The sequence below is a fragment of the Lagenorhynchus albirostris genome, chromosome 3, assembly GCF_949774975.1.
Source record: "Lagenorhynchus albirostris chromosome 3, mLagAlb1.1, whole genome shotgun sequence".
NCBI lineage: Eukaryota > Metazoa > Chordata > Mammalia > Artiodactyla > Delphinidae > Lagenorhynchus > Lagenorhynchus albirostris.
Window position 1 is genome coordinate 136545049 of NC_083097.1, and position 21541 is coordinate 136566589.

At 43.0% G+C, this 21541-nt stretch overlaps 1 long non-coding RNA gene across 3 annotated transcripts in view; it reads left to right on the plus strand.

Moving 5' to 3' along the window:
- Positions 1-21541, plus strand: part of LOC132518560 (uncharacterized) — a 144140-nt gene that overhangs the window by 41264 nt on the left and 81335 nt on the right. For 2 of the 3 annotated variants that reach the window (XR_009539915.1, XR_009539913.1), the window contains exons 3-4: positions 11746-11810; positions 13046-13216. This is a non-coding gene — a long non-coding RNA (uncharacterized LOC132518560). The remainder of the gene's footprint in view (positions 1-11745; positions 11811-13045; positions 13217-21541) is intronic. The other variant, XR_009539914.1, reaches the window with a different exon arrangement.

The window sequence follows — 21541 nt, forward strand, 5'->3', positions numbered from 1 at the left end:
AATTTTTCAGATCTCAACTTAAATATCCCTAGTTCCCCAGAGGACCTTGTACTTCTCCCTCCAAGTGCTTAGGACAAGTAGAATTCTTTGTTTGTATGATTTGTTGTTTAATGTCTGTCTCCCCTGATGCAGTAGGCATCCGATACATATTGAATGAATGAATGAATGCATAAGAAGACAGCTGGCCTGGCCTGGGAAGATAGAAGTACTGGCATGAGAGAGTGGACATGGGGCATGGAGTTTGGGTCGAGGGTGGGGGAGTGGGCATGACTGGTCCCAGAGCACAGCTGTTCCTTCTCTGTTGGCTTTTCCTCTCTCCCAAGCATGTGTGAAATGAGCCACAACATGATGGGACTCTCTGAAAGGCCACTTTTGAGGGATTATGAGTGCCAATCCTTAGCTCTTCAGGGAAAGCAAGTATCCCAGGTAGATAAACCGTGCCTAGTCCTATCTCTGTGAATTACAAGAAAACCCTTCAACCTTAAAGTTGCTCAGGACTACAGAGCTTCTGTTGGGGTGTGTCATTTAGCAGGTGATGAGCATGTTGGAAGGCTGGGGGCTGGGGCTGTGGTCAGCCACAGCTGAGCCCTCCCTCGTCATTCCCCTCTGCCCTGTGTGAGTCAGTCCCTGCTGGCCTTAAGGTTTTGGTTCAAGAACTAAGAGGCCCATGTCTGTAAAATTTTCTCTGTGAGTCATCTATTGCCGTGTAACAGCTTATCTCCAAATGTCGTGGCTTAAAATAATGCGTATCATTGACTATGTCTCATGGTTTCTGTGGGTCAGGAATTCAGAATACAGGGGGCATGACCTGTGTCTGATGCTCCAGGTCTGGGGCCTCAGGTGTGGGAGCAGGAGGGTTGAAGGCTGGGTGCTGGAATCATCTAAAGTCTCCTTCAGTTATGAGTCTGGTGGGTGATGGTGTTGCTGGCCTGGGGACCTCACTGGGTCTGTGGGCCGAGACACCCACGTGTGGCTTCTTCATGTGCTTGGGCTTCCTCACAACATGGTGGCTGGATTCCAAGGGCAAGCATCTCAAGGGAGAGCCAGGTGGAAGCTGAATCCGTTTTAAAGCCTAATTCTCAAGTCACACAGCATCACTTCTGCTACATTTTATTCGTTAGAAGAGAATCACTAAATCCTCCTCATGTTCAAGGGGAAGGAAATTAGACTCCACTTTTTATGGGCATATTTGAAAACTACCACATTCCCTTCAACAAAAGTCCAGAGAGTACCCTGGAAGAGCGGTATATGCTCCAGTGTAAAATAATGACGTCTGGGAATGCGCTGGTGGTCCAGTGGTTAAGACTGCACGCTCTCACTGCTGAGGGCTCTGGTTTGATCCCTGGTCCCGCAGCCATGCGGCCGAAAGAAAAAAAGAATGACATCATAGCAAACATTTCATTTCTGAGATTCTCTAGAACCCTACCCTGGGCAATGTTTTGACAGCTCCCCACATCCCCCATCTCCCTTTAGGAAGAGGCACTAGTTTCTGAGAAGCTTCTCTACTCCTGGTTAAATAAACATAGGACAGTCTGATTTTACTGTGTGTGTGTGTGTGTGTATGTATGGTGGGGACCATCCACAGTTCACCTGAAACTCTGCAGACAGGCTACTCACTATCCTGGAACACTGGGAAGCTTCTCAAGGTTCAGTACACATTTCTGATATTTCAGAGCTGCCCAAAGACATAATAAAGAAATAAATAAGCCACACTAATAGTGAAGAGTTACATTTAAGGGAAGGTTCTTCGACTGAGCTAGTTTAAATGTTAATTTGGTTACTCAGGAGGACGCTTTGGAACTCCCTGTCATTATCAAACAATTAAACTGTAGTTCCTTATTAATTTTTACTGCTTTCCTAGGGTAATTAGTGGCACGTAATGTGAATTGCATCCCATTAATGAATAGATTTTTGAATGTGAGTGGGCAGAACCTTTTATTTGGCTATCCAACTAGACAAGGCCCACAAAAGGAAGAAAGGTGGACCCTTGCCAGAATAGAGGGCCTCTGCATGTCTCCCTGAGTCCAGGGTGAAGCCCGGCAGTGCCCTTTATAAAACATGTAGTCATCAAGCTTCAGGAAGTATGATGGTCCTGGCGTCTTCCTTGAACTCAAAGTTGGCAGTCAGAAAAAGGATAGTTCTATTGGAACAAAGATTTGGAAACCAAAACCACGATATGGAGATTCCTGAAGTCTTAAAGGAAGACTCTCACTTGCGGATTCATCTTTTTGGTTTTGTTGAAAGTGCAGTTTACGAAGCACCTACTATAGGCCTGGTACTTTACCAGGCAACATGAGTATATTATTTAATTCTCCACACTCCTTCATGAGATCGCTATTATTATCTCAATTTCATAGACAAGGAAAACTCATCTTGGGCTTAAAAACATGAGATCATATATTAAGTGACAGATCTTGGCCCTGAGGCCAAGTCCAGCTGAGTCTCAAGCCCCAATTCTCAACCACTGCGTCACTGCCTGATGGTCGGGCCATATCTTTATTCATATCCTCTGTTGCATCACTCTGATTTATTTTAACATTTTTCTTGTTTGCCGATTCTATAACTAACAAAATTGAACACAAGTGTTAAAGGACCTTAGAGATGTAATGTGATCCCTTCATCATTTTTTTTTTTTCCCACTTCATCTTATAAATGAGAAAATTGAGGCCCCGGGAGGAGAAGGGACTGTCGACTGAAAACAGATGCACAACCTAAAAGTTGAGAATTATGTTTTATTTAGCGGACTTTCTGAGGACCTCAAGCCCAGGACACAGCCTCTCAGATAGCTCTGAGGGACTGCTCCCAAGAGGTAAGGAAGGAGGTAGGATATATAAGGGTTTTTGCAACAAAGACCAGGTTGTTGGAACATTAAAAGATTACCGTTAATTAAAGAAAACCAGAGAGCTCAAGTTAATGAATTTAGCACTTTTCTACATATGGGAAGATGCAAGAGTCTGGGCTCACTGAAATCATTCCTTTGCTATGCACCTCAGCTCTCTGGGGCCAGTGTCCTGTTCTTGCACATCCTGAGTCCCCTCAGGGTGCACAGTTGGGGATGGCAGCCATGGCTGAGGGCTTGGCAGTGGGCAACCCGGCAGCCCGGAAGCCATTTGTCACCATGCTGAGTTCCTGCAGGGTTCACCACGGGGGCGGCTGTGGTGGATTGATGGCTGAAACACCCTTTGTTTACTGACATGGCAGGACACTTTTTTCATCCACAGGACCACCTGACCCAGTGAGAGAGTAGTGAATCTGGTTCCATGTACATCCTAGAGGTGGTCCTGGCTGCCAGCGGTTCCCCTGATTCCTACTCTGTTTGCAGAATCCTCAGATCCTAACAGAGAGGCTGACCTCTGGCTTCCTGGGTGGGCTTCTCACCAGCAGTGTCACCTGCTCTGAGAATCTAGGTAAGTCACATTCCCTGTATGGGAAAACCATAGCCAGCTCTGTCTTGTCCCCTGGCAACCCAAATGTCACCAGCCTGAAAATACAAATTGTGTTGGCACAAGTCCCCACCTGCCTGGATGACAGCATTCACCCTCTCCTCGGTTGACCTGGGGGTAGGTGGGGGGCAACTGCTGAGACCACAGGAAGCAAAACTGCAGATAAGGGGGGACTACTGTATAGGAGAGCCTGGATCCTGATGGCTTGGTTGAGTTGCCCAACCAAGCCTAAGGGCGCCTTCCTCTGGGCTTCTCACTTAAAAACAATCAATGCAGAATGGTTTAAGACATTCTTAACCTCTTTGTCAGTTATTTCCGGCTGAAAGCTAGCCTAATAGATAGTAGCATGTTGAGTGACGGGACACAGTCCCTGCCCCGACGGAGCTTACACGCAATCGCTAGATGACAGAGATGACGGGCAGGGAAGAGAGCGGAGCTGTCAGCTGGGGCAATGCCTGGGTACCAGCTCAGCCGTTCTCTTCTGCTTATCAAAGGAGAAGAACAGCATTCCTTGCACACTGTGTCTCCGTTCAGTATAATTAAATTCCATCTCTATTTGCTTTTACTTTTAACTTCTAATTTCTCAGAGTAAATCTGAGCCAGGAAGAGCTGACCAAGGAAGCAGCTGCTCCTAGGAGCCTGGCCGGTCTGCAGGCGGCTGTGGTAGACTGCGAGCTCATTTAGAGAACACTTTGGGATCGATAATGATTTCAGTTCCACCAGAGGCAAGTGTTTGGAGCCAGTGACTCTGGAGGAGGAGTGATGCTTACATTCGGAGCGCCGGTGTCACGGGTAGAGGCTTTTTCCTTCTCGCCTTCTCTGCGTGGGAGAAGTCATCTCTTTTTTGGCTGGAGGGTTGCTAGGTCAGTCAGTCCTGGCAATTGTTGATTCACAGTTCAGATTTTCTCTCGCAGGTGACAAGTTTTGCCAAGAGAGAGGCAGTGGAGGGTGGTGGTTAAGAGCTCCAGCTCTAAGAATCCAGATTCTACCTCTTTACAGACCGTGTGACCTTGGGCAAGTTACTCAGCCTGGCTGAGCCTGGATTTCTTTATCAGTGCTCTGTGGATAATCACAGGAGACAAGGCTTCTGCTGGCCCTCAGCAGGCCTTCCATAGATCTTTCGAGGAGCATGGTCGCCAAAGGCTGGAATGGGGAGGGAGTGAATTTGTGGAATGCACAGAAATGAAAACATCCCAGCAGCTGGGGGCGTAACATCAGTAAAGGCACAGAGGTCAAACAAAACAAAATAAAAACACAAAACAAAACCCAAAACACGTTGAGGGAGGGGTACCCAGGGCGTTACCAGGAGGTGTTGAGATGAACTCTGTCTCCCTGCCTAGATCTGGTACTGCCAAGGTCCTGCCCTGTGAGAAGTACCTCCTGTTAAAAAAGGACTAAAACACTCCCCCAAACGTGACATCCATAAACAAATATTTTTAATGATATTCAAAGTTTCTGTGTTTTTAATGGAAGAAAGAGGCACCTTTATGCTGTAGGTAGACAAGTATTCTATTAAAATATTTTAGTAGGACAATTGTCAGTATGAATCAAGAGCCCTAAAAGTGATCACACCCTTTGACTTGGCAGTTCCACTTTCAGGAAATGATTAAAGGAACTAAGATTATGGTTGTGAGAAATTTAGTTCACATGCTTCTGGCACAGTGTTGTAAAAATAGAGAGGAACTGTCCAATAAGTTCTTAAATTCTGGTGAATCTGTAAGTGGAATACCATGTTACCATTAAAAAATGTAGAACATTGCTTTTTAAAAAAATGCTATTGAAGTATAGTTGATTTAAAGTGTTGTGTTAATTTCTGCTCTACAGCCAGGTGATTCAGTTATATATATATATATATACATTCTTTTTCATGTTCTTTTCCATCATGGTTTATCACAGCATATTGAATATAGTTCCTTGTGCTATACAGTAGGACCTTGTTGTTTATCCATCCTATATGTAATAGTTTGCATCTGCTAATTCCAAACTCTCAATCCTTCCCTCCCCCAGCCCCCTCCCCCTTGGCAACAAGAAGTCTGTTTTCTATGTCTGAGTCTTTTTTTTGTTTCGTAGATATGTTCATTTCTGTTGTCTTTTAATTCCATCTGTAAGTGATATCATATGGTATTTGTCTTTCTCTTTCTGACTTACTTTGCTTAGTATGATAATCTCTAGTTGCATCCATGTCACTGCAAACGGCATTATTTCATTTTTTTAATGGCTGAGTAATATTCCATTCTGTATATTTTTCACATCTTCTTTATCCATTCATCTATCGATGGACATTTAGGTTGTTTGCATGTCTTGGCTACTGTAAATAGTGCTGCTATGAACATAGGGGTACATGTATCTTTTCGAATTATAGTTTCTTCTGGGTATATGCCTAGGAGTGGGATTGCTGGATCATATGACATCTCTAATTTTGGTTTTTTGAGGAACCTCCATACTGTTTTCCATAGCAGCTGAACCAATTTACATTCCCACCTACAGTATAAGAGGGTTCACTTTTCTCCACACCATCTCCAGCATTTATTATTTGTAGATTTTCTGATGATGTTCATTCTGACTGGTGTGAGGTGATACCTCATTGTAATTTGGATTTGCATTTCTCTAATAATTAGTGATGATGAGCATCTTTTCATGTGCCTCTTGGCCATCTGTATGTCTTGTTTGGAGAAATGTCTATTTAGGTCTTCTGCCCACTTTTTGGTTGGGTTGTTTGCTTTTTTGTTACTGAATTGTGGGAGCTTTTTTTTTTGCGGTACGCGGGCCTCTCACTGTTGTGGCCTCTCCCGTTGCGGAGCACAGGCTCCAGACGCGCAGGCTCAGCGGCCATGGCTCACGGGCCCAGCCGCTCCGCGGCATGTGGGATCTTCCCAGACCGGGGCACGAACCCGTGTCCCCTGCATCGGCAGGCGGACTCTCAACCACTGCGCCACCAGGGAAGCCCCTGTGGGAGCATTTTGTATATTTTGGAAATTAAGCCCTTGTCAGTTTCATAAAAAGTGTAGAACATTGTTGAAAGCCTGAGAAAAGGCTCAAGATGGATGCAGATGTGAAACATGAAGACTGGATTATACTTCTGAGGTTTAAACCTGCTTCTACCACTTCCTAGCTGTGTGGCATGGGACAAATTACACAACTTCTCTGTGTCTAGGATTTTTCATCTGAAATAGGGGTCAGAAATCATAGTTGCTTTATGGGTTTATTATAAGTGAGATAATGCTTGTAAAACTTAGGGCAGTGACAAGTACATGGTAAGTGCCTCATCTATCGTTAAGTGAAACTATGAGGACATATTTCAAAAAAAAAAAGAAGGGAAGCATATGTGCAAAAAAGAATTTACTTATCTATTCAATACATATTTATTGAGTACCTCCCATATGTCAGGTTCTGGAATACAGTGGTGAACAGAAGAAGCCCAAATATCTGCATTAGCAGGGTTTACCGATCCGAAAGGCAGTCATCCTAAGGATCGCTGGGGGTGCCTTTGCAAAATGCAGGTGCTGGGAACCCATCCATACCCAGAAATCTGGATTCTGCAGACGTGCGGACATGCCCAGGAGTCTGATTTTGTGTATGCATGGGGAGATTCTGCTGCAGGCTTTGGGAGACTGTGCTGGTGGAGGTACCACCGAGCGATGGTTGGAGAGGGATGAGGAGGACTGGTCTTTTTCCTTGTATTTTGTAAAGTTTTAACAGTAAGTAAGAATATTTTTTTAAAAATTTTATACCTTTGTAAACGTTTTTTATATATAAATATTCGGCAGCTCTGCCCCTCCAGTCTGCCTTCCCCCACATCCAGCACAACCCTTATTTCTTCCCCAATAGCAGAAGCACATTGCATAGATTCCAGATTAGGAAAGCGCTCTGGGAATGGATAGTGGGGCTGTGATTCTCAGATACCTGCAATATCACAAAGGGAAGGTGGAAAATTTCTTGCCCAAATCATCTACTTTTACTTGAATCTGCTTCGGAGCAGGCTCTCTCATGCAAAAGCCCTCTTTAAAGATGCATTTCATTTGCTTTCTTTTTCCTGCAAATTCTCCTGACCTTGAGATTTCTCTGGTGGCTCTAGTAATTGGTGCTGTTTCCAGAGTCATTTGTATGGACACTGTGTAATGCGGAGGTAGGGGGAGAAATCTCCGCAGTCATCCTGTGCTTGTATCAGGTGAATTTATATTTTATGGGTTTTGGTCAGATTGATTTGTGTGAAACACCCTGGGGTGTTTGCAAATATGAAAGTTCTTGTAGTGCTGGTCGCTTGTTTGCATTTACAGGAAGAATATAAAGAAGAAAAAAAATTTGCTCTCTCTGTCGACAAACCCCATTGTCCCAGGAGCGTGGTAGAGAAGCAGATGAAGGGGTTCCAACAGGAGAGAAAATTAGAGGCAGGGAGATCAGAGATCAGGGTGAGAAGCTGCCAGTGAAGGCTCATCTGCCCCGGGAATTATTGACAGGTGTGGGCTGCATGTTTTTAAGTACTGGGTAGGTCTCACTAAAGAAACAGGTTAAGATAAACACAACTGCTATGATTAAAGGCTTTAAATCTCTGAATTCTTTTATAAGTGGGCTCCGTGGTCCTACCTTGAGTTCATTCAGCGAAACAATGTCCATTTGGGGCTGATCTTAGTAGTTACAGACACATAGAAGGAGTACCTGTCAGCTTGGTTATATAAATTGAAAAACATATCTTCCCCAACCCCAAACCAAACCAAACCAAACCAGAATACCTAACTTCTTGTATCAGTTGGTTCTGATGCCTGAAATACTTTTAGTGTGGTTTCTTTTGGTAAAGGTAGGCGCAGTAAGTATGTAGCATGCATACGGCTACTTCTTACTTCTGAGCTCATGACAGCCATCACTAATCAATTATAGTATTCTCTGCTGCTGAGGCCAGATGTCAGCACTAGTGCCTAATAATCTTACTTACAGTCTGGGCAGAACATTCTTTTGGGGTTGGTCTTAAGCATAGATAGGGTTGGTGTTTGACCTAACTAGTAGAAATTATAAGGCCTTCCCTACACCACCAACCTTACCCCATTTAGCAACTCCATTCCTAAATTTCTCATCGTGATAGCCATCCCCCCTTTTTAATTGAAGTATAGTTCATTTACAATGCTATGTTAGTTTCAGGTGTACAGCCAAGTGGTTCAGTTACATATATATGTATATATATATATATATATATTCTTTTTCCTTATAGGTTATTACAAAATACTGAGTATATTTCCCTGTGCTATACAGTAGGTCCTTGTTGGTTATCTATTATATAGTAGTGTGTGTATGTTAATCCCAAATTCCTAATTTACCTCTCCTCTCTCTTTCCCCTTTGGTAACCGTAAGTTTGTTTTCCATGTCTGTGGGTCTGCTTCTGTTTTGTATATAAGTTTGTTTGTATCATTTTATTTTTAGATTCCACAAATAAGCAATATTGTGTAATATTTGTCTTTGTCTGGCTTATTTCACTTAGTATGATAATCTCTAGGGCCATCTATGTTGCTGCAAATGGCATTATTTCATTCTTTTTTATGGCTGAGTAATATTCATTATATATATATATATATATATATATATATATATATATATACCACTTCTTCTTTATCCATCATTTGTCGCTGAACATTTAGGTTGCTTCCAGGTTTGGGATAGCCATCCCTTTTGGATAAAGCACAATTGGCAAAGGCAAAGCATCTGCATTGCTTTTCTTACTGCAATGCCTCCGTGTTTTATCCTTGACAGGCACCAGTTATAAATCACAGCGCTCACAATGAGTTCAGGAGTCATCTTAGAATCTTTCTCAACACAGCTTCCCTTGCAGCTTCTACCAATAGATGAGATTTTGTATAAAGCAGGAAAGGTATTTGCCATCCATGGGTGTCTGGTAGTGAGGCGGCCAGGCGTCTGCTTGTGAATTTTCCCATCTGATTAGTGTCATGGGGGAATGGGGGGAAGGGAGGGAATAAGGGTAGGTGTAAACTCTTCAGTCTGGTGTTTAAGACCCTTTGTGGTTTGGCCTCACTTTCTATCTCTAATCAAAGAGCCTAGGTTTGCTCAGACAAGCATTCCCACTTGCTTCCATACTTCATGTTTTTTTCCTTTTTTGGGTCCTCTGTTCACTGTTTCCCCCACTTGGAACACCCTCCCTCCTGTCCATCCAATTCTTGCTGTTATTTAAGGCTTAGCTCATGGTCCATCTCTTTTTGCTAAGTCTTTTCTAAATACTAGCAATGCTTTCTTTGTGGTTTAAAGTCCCAGGACATTTACAATTCATTCTACTCACTTGGTATCAAACATCTTCCCCTGAAACATTTGTTTCCTTTTAATATCTATGTGTTTGAATTTTTTAGCCACTAGATAATAGACCTTGACAGCAGGGTCTGAGCCCTCATCTTCCATTGTGCTGAGTGTATATGTTGGGTAAGAACGATTTGTCTGTCCAGGGCTGGTGGAAAGAGGGGATGCTGGTGGAGGGTAAATGAGCCACACTTCATCTGCTCTGCATTCTGGTTTAAGTCCCTCTCTGTTTCCATTTGAGGCCTTTGAAATAGGATTCAAAACATAGACTAGGATGTCGGTGGGTTTTCCCACAGGAAGCTAATGCAGTATTGAGAGATGATAAAAGGGAGGATCTGGAGGGTGCAGAGCAGCGAACCGCCAACTCCAGGTAGTGGGGCGGAGCACTGAGGGAAGTTTCACTTCCCTTTGGTTCTTCCCGCCTTAGTAGGAAGTGATGACAATATCCAACATTCAAAATCATTTAATCTTCAGTCTTACCATTAGGGAGGAGTTGCATTTTATTAAAGCAACTATCTTCATTGTCATTCTGCCCCGCTCAGAATCCGGTGTCAGAGAAGTAGAGCTCATTTTGTATGTCTGAAATATTTCTTAGTAAGTTTTTAAAATAAATCTTCAGTGCTACATAAAAGTGATATAAAGTTCATCACATATAAATGCTTGCTGTCTGAGTGTTTTCTATATATTTCCAGATTATATAAGGATGTTTTATTCAAAATGATTTTCCTTCATTACAATATCAACATATTTGTATTTTTATTTTACTTAGATAACAGATACACAAGTTCATAAAAGTATTCAATGAAAAATTTGTACCAGTCACTGAGCATATAAATGATCATTCTTTTTAGGGTAGTAGATACTAAGGCAGAAGTTATTGAGAACCAAAAGTTCAGTGGAGAAGCTGAAACCCAAAGGGCATGGGACTTGGCTAATGCCCTGGCTTTGTTAATACAACTTGAAAAAATTAGCCCCAATTTTCTTCCACATCCAGTTTCCATAGCTAGTTGGTAGCTTCCTTGATATCAGAGATCCAGCTTCTGTGATCTTTGACAAGCAATTAGACCAGTAAACCCCCCCGTCCTCATCTGTAACATGAAGAGGTTGGATGAGCTGTGGTTTACAAACTGTGCTCTGCGGGATCCTAGGGTTCCCTGGGGAGGGCAACAGGACAGCTCTCTACCAATCTCTCCCATTACAGCAGCTCTTTTTAATTACTGTTTTTCAGTGTTACAGTTAAGATTTGATTTGGAAAAAATGGACTGGATGATATCCAAGTTATTGTTCAGCTTTCAAAAATTCTACGTCCCGTCTTTACTCCTAAGGTCTAATTCAGTGAACAAAAAAGGGCTTAATTGGGGCTTCCCTGGTGGACCAGTGGTTGAGAATCTGCCTGCCAATGCAGGGGACACGGGTTCGAGCCCTGTTCTGGGAAGATCCCACATGCCACTGGAGCAACTAGGCCCGTGAGCCACAACTACTGAGCCTGCGCATCTGGAGCCTGTGCTCTGCAACAAGAGAGGCCGTGCACCGGCCCGCGCACCGCGATGAAGAGTGGCCCCCGCTCGCCGCAACTAGAGAAAGCCCTCGCACAGAAATGAAGACCCAACACAGCCAAAAATAAATAAATTTTTTTTTTTTTTTTTTTAAAAAGGGCTTAATAGGGCTTCCCTGGCGGCGCAGTGGTTGGGAGTCCGCCTGCCAATGCAGGGGACGCGGGTTCGTGCCCCGGTCCGGGAGGATCCCACATGCTACGGAGCGGCTGGGCCTGTGAGCCATGGCCTCTGGGCCTGCGCGTCCGGAGCCTGTGCTCCGCCGCGGGAGAGGCCGCAACAGCGAGAGGCCCGCGTACCGCAAAAAAAAAAAAAAAAAAAAAAAAAGGGCTTAATACATTTTATTGGCTAAGAAAATAAAAGGAAACATTTTGTGAATAATGGCTGACATTGATGGGCTATCTATAATGTGCTAAATGCTTCATGATTATTATTTCATTTATCCCTCACCACAGCCCTGTGAGGCTTAATCCTTTTAGAGAAACATATTTTTAAGCAACTTGGATAGAGCATATTACTGGTAAGTGGAACTACACTGATATTTTAAAAGTATAAAGTAGTTATATTTGGGGTCCATGCTCAAAACCTTTGTGTACCATCGTAGTTTTCCCTTGAGTTCTCTCGTCCCCTTTATTCAAGAGTTCATAGCCCTCCTGAATCAAAGTTTTAAAGAATCTCAGGAAAAAAAGGAAAATCATTTCCCTAGATCTGGGCTCCTGAGGATGCTTTAATCATGCGACCCACGGGAGGCAGAGGACTAGATGAAATGACCCAGAGAGGTTAATTTCCAAGTTCCTCATTCTATGTTCTCATTCAGTGATGGCCAAGACGGCTGTTGCATGGAAGGCCATGTTTCTGAATTGACTTCTGTCTTCAGCATCCAGGGAACGTGTGCCCTCTAATCACCTCCCCCCACCCTACCAACCCCCAAATGGGAATTATACACCCTCAGTGGTTCAAGATGGCAATTTTGGAGCTAGGTGGTGAGGCTAGGTTTAGGGCATTACATTTGAGTTCTTCCCCCTGTGGCACAGCTTTAACTAATGTTTCCAACATGTTCTCTGTAAGTAGCAGGAGACAATAAGGGAGCATCTGGGGTTTCCAGGAGCCTTGGAAAACAACTTTGCATAAGTCCTCTTAGGAATCAGTGTGATAATTTCTCGGGGGTTTATACCAGGAGTAAGATCCGTGAGTGGTAGGTAAGCTACACTGACCCTGGGGTAAGGTTGGGTGGGGTACACGGTGAGCACTCGTACAGTGCCCTCCAGAACGACCTTAGCTTTTCACTCCCGTGAAGATCCCATTCTCCCTTATCCTCATCGAAAGTCTGATGTGTCTACAGAGGTTTCTCACTGTCATTTTAATTTGCATTTGTCTGATTGCTAGGGGAGTTGAGTAGAGGATTATCTTTCTCTTCCATGAAACTGTGAGTTCCTTTAAGGCCGTGCGATAATCGTGTGTATCCTTGGCCTCTGCTACCCAGTAGGACTTCCTTACTTACATGAGTGCCCGGCTCGTCCCTCAGCAGAGGATTCAGGTGTTCCAAATACAAGCTTTTTCTTGAAATTTCTTTAAGTTGGAAGCATCTGTGTCTAGCTAGTGTCTGCCAGAACTGCAATCAGGATAATGACCAGAGTATTCATTTGTTTCTGTAAAATCAGAGAAGTAGTGAACTTCAAGGACACGAAGAGGAATGGTCGGCTAATGACAGGTTTCACTCAGTAAACTCTGATTTCCTCTCTTGTTTTTCCTCAGTGTGATACGTCATCTTGTCAGCTTGCGTGCCGCTCACTTTTGATCTGTTTGAAATGCTTGCCTGGGGCCATCTGTGGGAAATCGTCTAGTCTGACCCATCCTGTCCCCATCTCTACACCAGTGGTTTTGAGCACTTTGGGGTCATGTGTCCCATTGATACTATGATAAAAGGTACGGACCCATTCTCTGGAAAATTCACGTGTGCACAAAATTTTGCATGTAATCTCAGTGGACGTGACACCTAAAGACTTATGTGGCAATTGTTTGTGCACTCATTTATTCATTTACTTGCTCATTCACTTATTCACGTGTTCATTCATTTATTGTTAGTTAATGCTGTGATTTAGGTGCTGTGTTAGATATTGGAGACCCATGAACAACAGTCCCTACCCTCAAGGAGTTTATAGTCCAAGCGTACAGGTGGTAAATAAACCACCTGTGATGGTAAATTTTGTGTGTCAATTTGATGGGGTTAAGGGATGCCCAGATAGCTGGTGAAACATTATTTCTTGGTGTCTGTGAGGGTTTTTCTGGAAGAGATTAGCATTTGACTTGGTAGACTGAATAAAAATGCCCTCCCCTGCACCCCCCCACCCCAATGCTGGTGGGCGTCATCCAATCTGTTGAGGGCCTGACGAGTACAAACAGAGGATGGAAGGGCAAGTTTGTTCTTTTTGCTTGGCTGAGACATCCATCTTTTCCTGCCCTCAGAAATCAGCATTCCTGGTTCTCAGGCCTTCAGACTTGGACTGAGAATTAACCCCTGGCTCCCCTGGTCCTCAGGCCTTTGGACTCAGACTGAATGACTCCACTGGCTTTCCCGGTTCTCCAGCTTGCTTTTTTTATTGTGGTAAAATATATACAACATAAAAGTCACCATTTTAACCATTTTTAAGCGTACAACTCAAGGACATTAAGTACATTTACAATGTTGTGCAACCATGCCACTATCTATTTCCAGAGCTTTTTCATCACCCTAAACAGAAAGTCCCTATTCCTCCCTCCCTTCTCCCCACCTCCTGGTAACCTTTGTTCTACTTTCTGCCTTTATGAATTTGCCTATTCTAGATACCTCATATAAGTAGAAGCCTACAATATTTGTCCTTTTGTGTTTGGCTTACTTCAGTTAGTGTAATGTTTTTGAGGTTCATCCATGTTGTAGCATGAATTCAGAATTTCATTCCTTTTTAAGGCTGAATAATATTCCATTGTATATATAGACCACATTTTGTTTACCAGTTCATCTCTTGTGGACACTTGGGTATTTCCACCTTTTGGCTATTGTGAATAATGCTGCTATGAACATTGATATACAAATATCTGTCTGAGTCCCTGCTTTTTTTTTTTGCGGTAAGCAGGCCTCTCACTGCTGTGGCCTCTCCGGACGCGGAGCACAGGCTCCGGACGCGCAGGCCCAGTGGCCATGGCTCACGGCCCAGCTGCTCCGTGGTATGTGGGATCCCCCTGGACCAGGGCATGAACCCGCGTCCCCTGCATCGGCAGGCGGACTCCCAACCACTGTGCCACCAGGGAAGCCCTGAGTCCCTGCTTTTGATTCTTTTGGGTATATATCTAGGAGTGGATTGCTGGATCATATGGTAATTTTATATTTGACTTTTTTAGGCTATATATAATTTTCTCAGAAATTTTTGAAAGGATTTTCAAATTGTGCTTTGTAAATTACTTGGCTACTTATTTAGTTTATGATTGGTTATTTTAATTTTTATTCTATAAGATTATTATCCTTTTATTTTGGTAATCGTCTAGCACAGTGGTCCTCATATTTAAGCTTGTATCAGAGTCACTTGAAGGGCTTGTGCAAACAGAGCATTCATTGAACTCCATTCCCAGGGTTTCTGATTCAGTAGGTCTGGGGTGAGGCCTAGGAGTCTTCATTTCTAGCAAGTTTTCAGACAAGGCTGATTTTGCTGTTCTGGGGGCCACATTTTGAGAACCACTGACAATGCATACTCAGGAATTCTTGAGGTAAAAATAGAACTTACCAGCTGTTTTCAAATGTAATAATTTTATGAATACTAAACCTAACAATTGCTGAAGCTGGCATGATATATTTTATAGACAAACACATTCGTTGCAACTTTGCAGTTTTATTTTTGTATTTTGTAATCAACATTCTTTTTTCAGGTCTTTAACATTTTTATAGGCCTCTCCCAAACTTATAGGCCTTAATTGTACCCAAAGTATTGATGGAGAGAATGGTTTTTCCTAACGCTTATAGATTTGCCTTATTAAAAAAAAAAGAAGACTGGTAATTATCCCATTGTGTAGATGCATCATAATTTAATCACACCCAATCAATAAACTATAAGTTGTTTGCATTGTTTTCCTTCTAAACAAAGCTACAGTGAACACCTCTCTATCCCAGGGGTTCACATTTCTGACTGCCTGTTAAAATCACCTTTTCTAATCAGTTTTCTATTCCTATCCTTGGGCCTCACTACCAGAGGTTCTGATTTTATTGGTCTGAGTTCATGCTGCCCAGGCATGAATAGTTTTTAAAAGGTCCTCAGGTGATTTTAATGTGTAGCCAGGGTCGAGGATCATTGTCCTACATGCAACTTTGACCACATGTGCTCTGTCTTGTCTGGGCCAGGACATTCCCTTGAGATCTGATGCTAACCCGGAAGAAGATTCATTGTTATTTTTGTAAGAAAGATGTTCAAATGATTGTCCCACAAGTGAAGACATGCTATGTTATTGCTGCATTGGCAGTGGGAACAACTGTCCTGCTGGTTCTCCTCTGCTCTAAAAACATGCACACTCCCAGCCTTTTCTGTCACGGATGCTTGTCTTGTAATTGCCAGGGAGGAGGGAAGAAGAGTGTTAAAAAGACAAGCTTCATTGCAGGAATCAGGATGGGAGTTCATTCCTTATCCTTAAGAGTCTCTGAATTTAGTTGTTTTCATTATTTAAATTCTAGCATTGAAGAAATCTTCAGTGTAGAAACATTAGGACAGATTAATAAGTGAAAGGAAAACTACCTAAGTGTCTATTTTCTATTTAATGAAGAATAATGAGAATCAAGTCTAATCATCTTAATCAACAGCAGTGTTCAAGCGCAAATGTTACATTTTGGGTTGAAGATGAATGACTAGCAACAGATGCAGAGATTTTTGTCACTATTGTACGTACTTGGAGACAGACGTGACTCTGTAAACCAAGCCGAAAAAACAAAGGTGATGTTCAAAATATATAACAGCTGGTATGGCATGGGGCCTGGTGCTGCTTGGGACACAGTTCTGGTCTGTTTTGACCAAAACCAGCCCTCCAAAAGCATTTGATGTGGGGGTATTAAGAGTCCCCTGCTTTCACAAGCCTACCCCACTTGCCTGTCACATTGCCTGAGATTCCACCCCTCACCTGAGTAAAAATTTTATCTTTCTTGTAAGATCAATACAGATATCTTTTGGAGGAGAGTATGTATATATATGTGAGAACTTCATTTCCTAATAGCTTTTTACCCTTGCTATTGATTATTTTATAACCTGAGCAGGTTCCCTGTTGGAAATGTTCCCTGGTGGACTGGACATAGGATATAGATCAGTGTTGGTGGGGAGAGAGAAAATTCAGGACTCTGGGCTTCTGCCTGGGAGGAAAGGCCTCCCTCGTGTAGTGACATCATTAAGGATGAGGTGGAATGGGAATGGGAAGAGGACTTGAAGATCAATGTGGCCTGTTTTTATCATTTTGCCAAGCAATTAACTTTAGCAGAGATGCCTAGATCTAGAAGGAACTGTAGAGATCATCTCTTCCACATGCCCCAATTTATATCTCAGGAAGCTGAGCCCAGAGAGGGAACGTGACTTGTTCAAGGCCACACAGTTGTTTAGTTTGGCAACGTGGGAAGAATTTTAGTGTCAGAACTGGCTTTAAGGTGGGACTCTTCTGCTGTCCTGGGAAATGGGGCATACATTTCAAAAAAGTGAAAACATGTGAAGGGATGAAGAAGTCCAGAGTATGCCCTTGTTACATAAAAATTATTTTGAGCTGAAGGCATTTGAGATCCTCAAATCCCTTATCTGCCTAAAAGCAGAGCATCTCAAAAGAACTCAGTTGTCATAAATCCCCTCCCTGGGAGCAACTCTCTAGTCTTCTTGGAGATGTAAAGCTGGCACCACACCAAAACAGACATTATTACAAAACTATCATGTCCCCCATTTATTCTAAGTGCCCTTTCTTCCCTCTCTTTCTAAAAAGTCATTTGTTTCCCAGAAGTGCCCTTCTCCCCCTTCCTTTCCCCTATTAAGATGGTATATAAGCCCCTTTGGGTCACATCTGTTTTATGAACTCCCATGATTAAATCTGATTTTTCTCTTGCTACTCTGTCTGTCTGAGTTTAATTTGCCCGCACGCAAAACAAAATGTAAGAGGTTAGAGAAAAAGTTTTTCTCCATGACACATGACTCATACAAAAGACAGTAAACATGTAAAGATTTTATTCAAAGAACATAGAGCTGGTTCCAAAAAATTTAAGAAACACATTTATATAGTATGTTAGTCAAGGGAATGTGAAAATGAATTTGCTAAAAGATACAAAATTGGTTAATGTTCTACAGGGCAATGAAATTGTAACCTTTGGGACAGAAATCTACAAGTTAACATTATTTTCACAATGTCTGTTCTCTAAACAATGTCTGTTCTCTAAAGCAAAATCATACAAAGTCCTAATTAATAATCCTCGGATGAGTCTGTTAAACAATGATACTGAAAGGAGGTACGTTTACTATGGTAGTTTATTTCCAAGTTTTGGGTAAGTTTGGCTTAGTATGGGAATGTGATGAAAAAATGTCTGAAGTACTCCTCAGTTGTTACTGTTTAGCAGGATAATGTGCTTTTGGAGTGTTCTGGGTCCTTGATTATGTGAGAGTCCATCCATCTATACATCTCCTATGCACATACTGCAAGAGGAGGTGATCCTAGGAAAGAGAAAGTCTCATTCCATCAATCCTCCCAGTATCAATCAGCCAAACTGCTGAGGGTTTGAAATCCCGGACCCAGGAGGGGCCTATTCTTTGCTAGAAGCCATAGTAAACAGATTTAGTTGTCAGTTTTGCCAAGAATGAATGGAAATAAGTGAAGATTTAAAGTTTTTGGAGCAGAAGGCCTGTTGAATTTGGGGGTAGGGGTTGGGCAATGACAGCTCTTCTCTGCTGTTTTGGGAGAGGAGAGCAGTGCCTGAAATTAATTTACTTCCTTTTCTCACCTCAGTGACAAAATATGTCCACACACCTTGGTGATTCTCCAAGTCCAGGACTTGGCCATGAGGTCTGGTCAGGGCTGAATCTGCCCCAGTCAAGGTTCTCTTGGGAGTGCCTATTTCTTTTCGTTGTTGTTGTTTTTTGTTTGTTTTTCTTTTTGCGGTGCGCGGGCCTCTCACTGCTGTGGCCTCTCCCGTTGTGGAGCACAGCCTTCGGACGCGCAGGCTCAGCGGCCATGGCTCACGGGCCCAGCCGCTCTGCGGCATGTGGGATCTTCCCAGACCGGGACACGAACCTGTGTCCCCTGCATCGGCAGGCGGACTCTCAACCACTGCGCCACCAGGGAAGCCTTCTTTCTTTTTTTTTTTTTTTAAATAAATTTATTTATTTATTGTTTTTGGCTGTGTTGGGTCTTCGTTGCTGCAGGCGGGCTTTCTCTAGTTGCGACAAGCAGGAGCTACTCTTCGTTGTGGTGCGCGGGCTTCTCATTGCGGTGGCTTCTCTTGTTGCAGAGCACGGGCTCTAGGCGTGCGGGCTTCAGTAGTTGTGACACGTGGGCTCAGTAGTTGTGGTTCATGGGATTAGTTGCTCCGCGGCATGTGGGATCTTCCCAGACCAGGGCTCGAACCCATGTGCCCCTGCATTGGCAGGCGGATTCTTAACCACTGTACCACCAGGGGAGCCTGGGAGTGCCTATTTCTGAATTTACCTCTGTTTGCATTTCAAACACCTCTGTTATTTAGTTAAAAACTAGGGTGTTCCTTCTTCTTAGGCTGTCAATGACCCCACTGAAACAGTGTTTGGAAATACCACATATATTTGTATTTCTCAGCTCCTGCCTCTGAGCTGACCTCTGTGTCTACTCTCTCTCACATACCTGCAGAGGCAGGGCTGTCTTTGGCCATGTTGTGAAATGTTTGGGTAACACATTCCTCCTTGTGCCTTTGACAGCTCCCACCTCAGTTCTCATATCCTCTACACACCCCAACAGAATGGGTGATAAACAAACTATTCATTCATACCAAGGCATAAATGACTGATAGCTTTTAATTTGTTAACTATCCCAGAGGTCTCATTTCTTAATATTGAAGTATAATTGGTTTACAGAGATCTCATTTTTAAGAACTTTATTATTGTTTTTTTTAATAAGAAAAGGTCTTGTTCATTATGAAAGGCTTAGGAAATACAGAAATGTATTAAGAAGAAAATTTAAATCACCTAGAATACCAGTATCTGGAGATAACAAATGTGGCTAACATTTTGCTATACTTGCTTCTGGATATACACATACTTCAAAACATTGAGATTATACTGTTTTATTAACTTTTGACTTGTGGTTGAAAGCAGTTCCAAGGGTGGAATTTCATGTATCAGTTAGCGGATTGCAACGATTTTTTTTTTGATCTGGGGAGGAAGTAAATGGGAGTGCAAGTGGGCAGTGGGAGCTGGTGGATACTCATGAACTAACACCCTGGAGGCACCTCTATCCAAGGAAACAATTTTCTGTCCACAGGTTGTGCTGGCAGAGGTGGTCTCTGAGACAGAGAAGATTTTTGGAGCTATTTACATTACTGTGTATGCAGAGAGTAGGTGAACACTAGGCATTTTTTTCTCCTGTTTGCGAATGTATGTACTCTAGCCTTCCCTGACTTTCTACGTGGCACCATTGCCTACCTAGTTGTTCAAGCTAGGACTTGGTTCTCACTCTCCCTCCCTGCTTATATTTTGAAGGTTCTACACTTATTTCTTTATTTTTAATTTTTAAAGTTTACATTTGGCTGCACTGGGTCTTTGTTGCTGTGCACGGGCTTTCTTTAGTTGTGGCGAGCGGGGGCTACTCTTCATTGCGGTGCGTGGGCTTCTCACTATGGTGAGTTCTCTTGTTGCGGAGCACGGGCTCTAGGCGTGCAGGCTTCAGTAGTTGTGGCAGGTGGGCTCAGTAGTTGTGACACACGGGCTTAGTTGCTCCGCGGCATGTGGGATCTTCCCGGACCAGGGCTCGAACCCGTGTCCCCCGCATTGGCAGGCGGATTCTTAACCACTGCACCACCAGAGAAGTCCCTGAAGGTTCTCCCCTTAAAATATTTCCTGAATATAATCACTTTTTACTATCTTCACTGTTATCACCTTGATCTAAGTCTCCATCATTTCTAACCTGAATGAGTCCAGTTAACGCTTGTGGAAATAAAGACCAACCCAGTGAGAACAGGCAAAGGCTATTTGTACAGAGCTTGCTGTAACAAAGGAGCCAGCCACCATCACTTGTGTTTTGGCCGAGACTCAAAAGCAGGCAGAGGAATTGGAAAACTTCATAGTGGAGAAAAAGGAAGATTTCAGGTATGTCCCTATTGAAGGCTGTTATTGTGGGGAAGTTGTAGGTGGGCCAATAAGAGGTAGGACATCTTATGTGACTGGTGAAGGCTGCATATTTGGCTTTCTCTGGTTGGTCCTAAGTTGGAAGCTGCCAGTTATTAATCAAGTCCTGCCTGTTTTGGGCTGGTAGTTATAGGAGTTTGGCTTTATGGAATTTTTTCTAGAGATGGTGGTCTGACTTTGTACAAGTCTGACTTATAAATAATAAGTAGGCTGGCTTCCTGAGCTCCCTAGATAATGGGTCGGTTTCTAGGGCTGGTTGCAGACAGTAGGTTAGAGATCTATTTTTACATATGGTTTGGCCATTGTATATTCAGTCTGTCATGCTGCATTCAAAATTTAATGGTGTTTCTTTGGTGAACACTTGGAACCAACTTGATTGGGAAGTAACTACTATTACTGTCATCTCCATTTACCTAGAAAGAACCTGAGGGTCAGAGAGGTTAATTAACTTGCCCAAGATCACAAGGTAAGAAGAGCCTGGCTTTAAACCTTGGCAGTTTTCATTCCAGAAGTCACCACCTTAGACTACCTCCCTCAGCCACTTAGAGACTGGGGTCACCCTGTCCTTGCCAGTGTGTTAGATAAGGATTTAAAATGCAGCCTCTCCACCAGCAGAATTTGCATTTTGCCTCTGCTAATTCTCTCCCTGAGGAAGTCAGTCCATTCTGTATGACCTAACTCATCTTATATCTTCTCAGTGAGACTTGACTCCATTCATCCTATTTTCCTTTTAAATAACCAATGGATTATAGCAGATAAAGGAGTGAAACTCTGAGAGGAAAATAGAAAGCCTTGGGACATCCCTGTATACACATTTAGGAGTCATACTGCCTAGGTTTGATTCTCAGCTCCCCCACTTAGTAGCTACAGACCTTGGGCTGATCTCTGAATTTATCTAAGC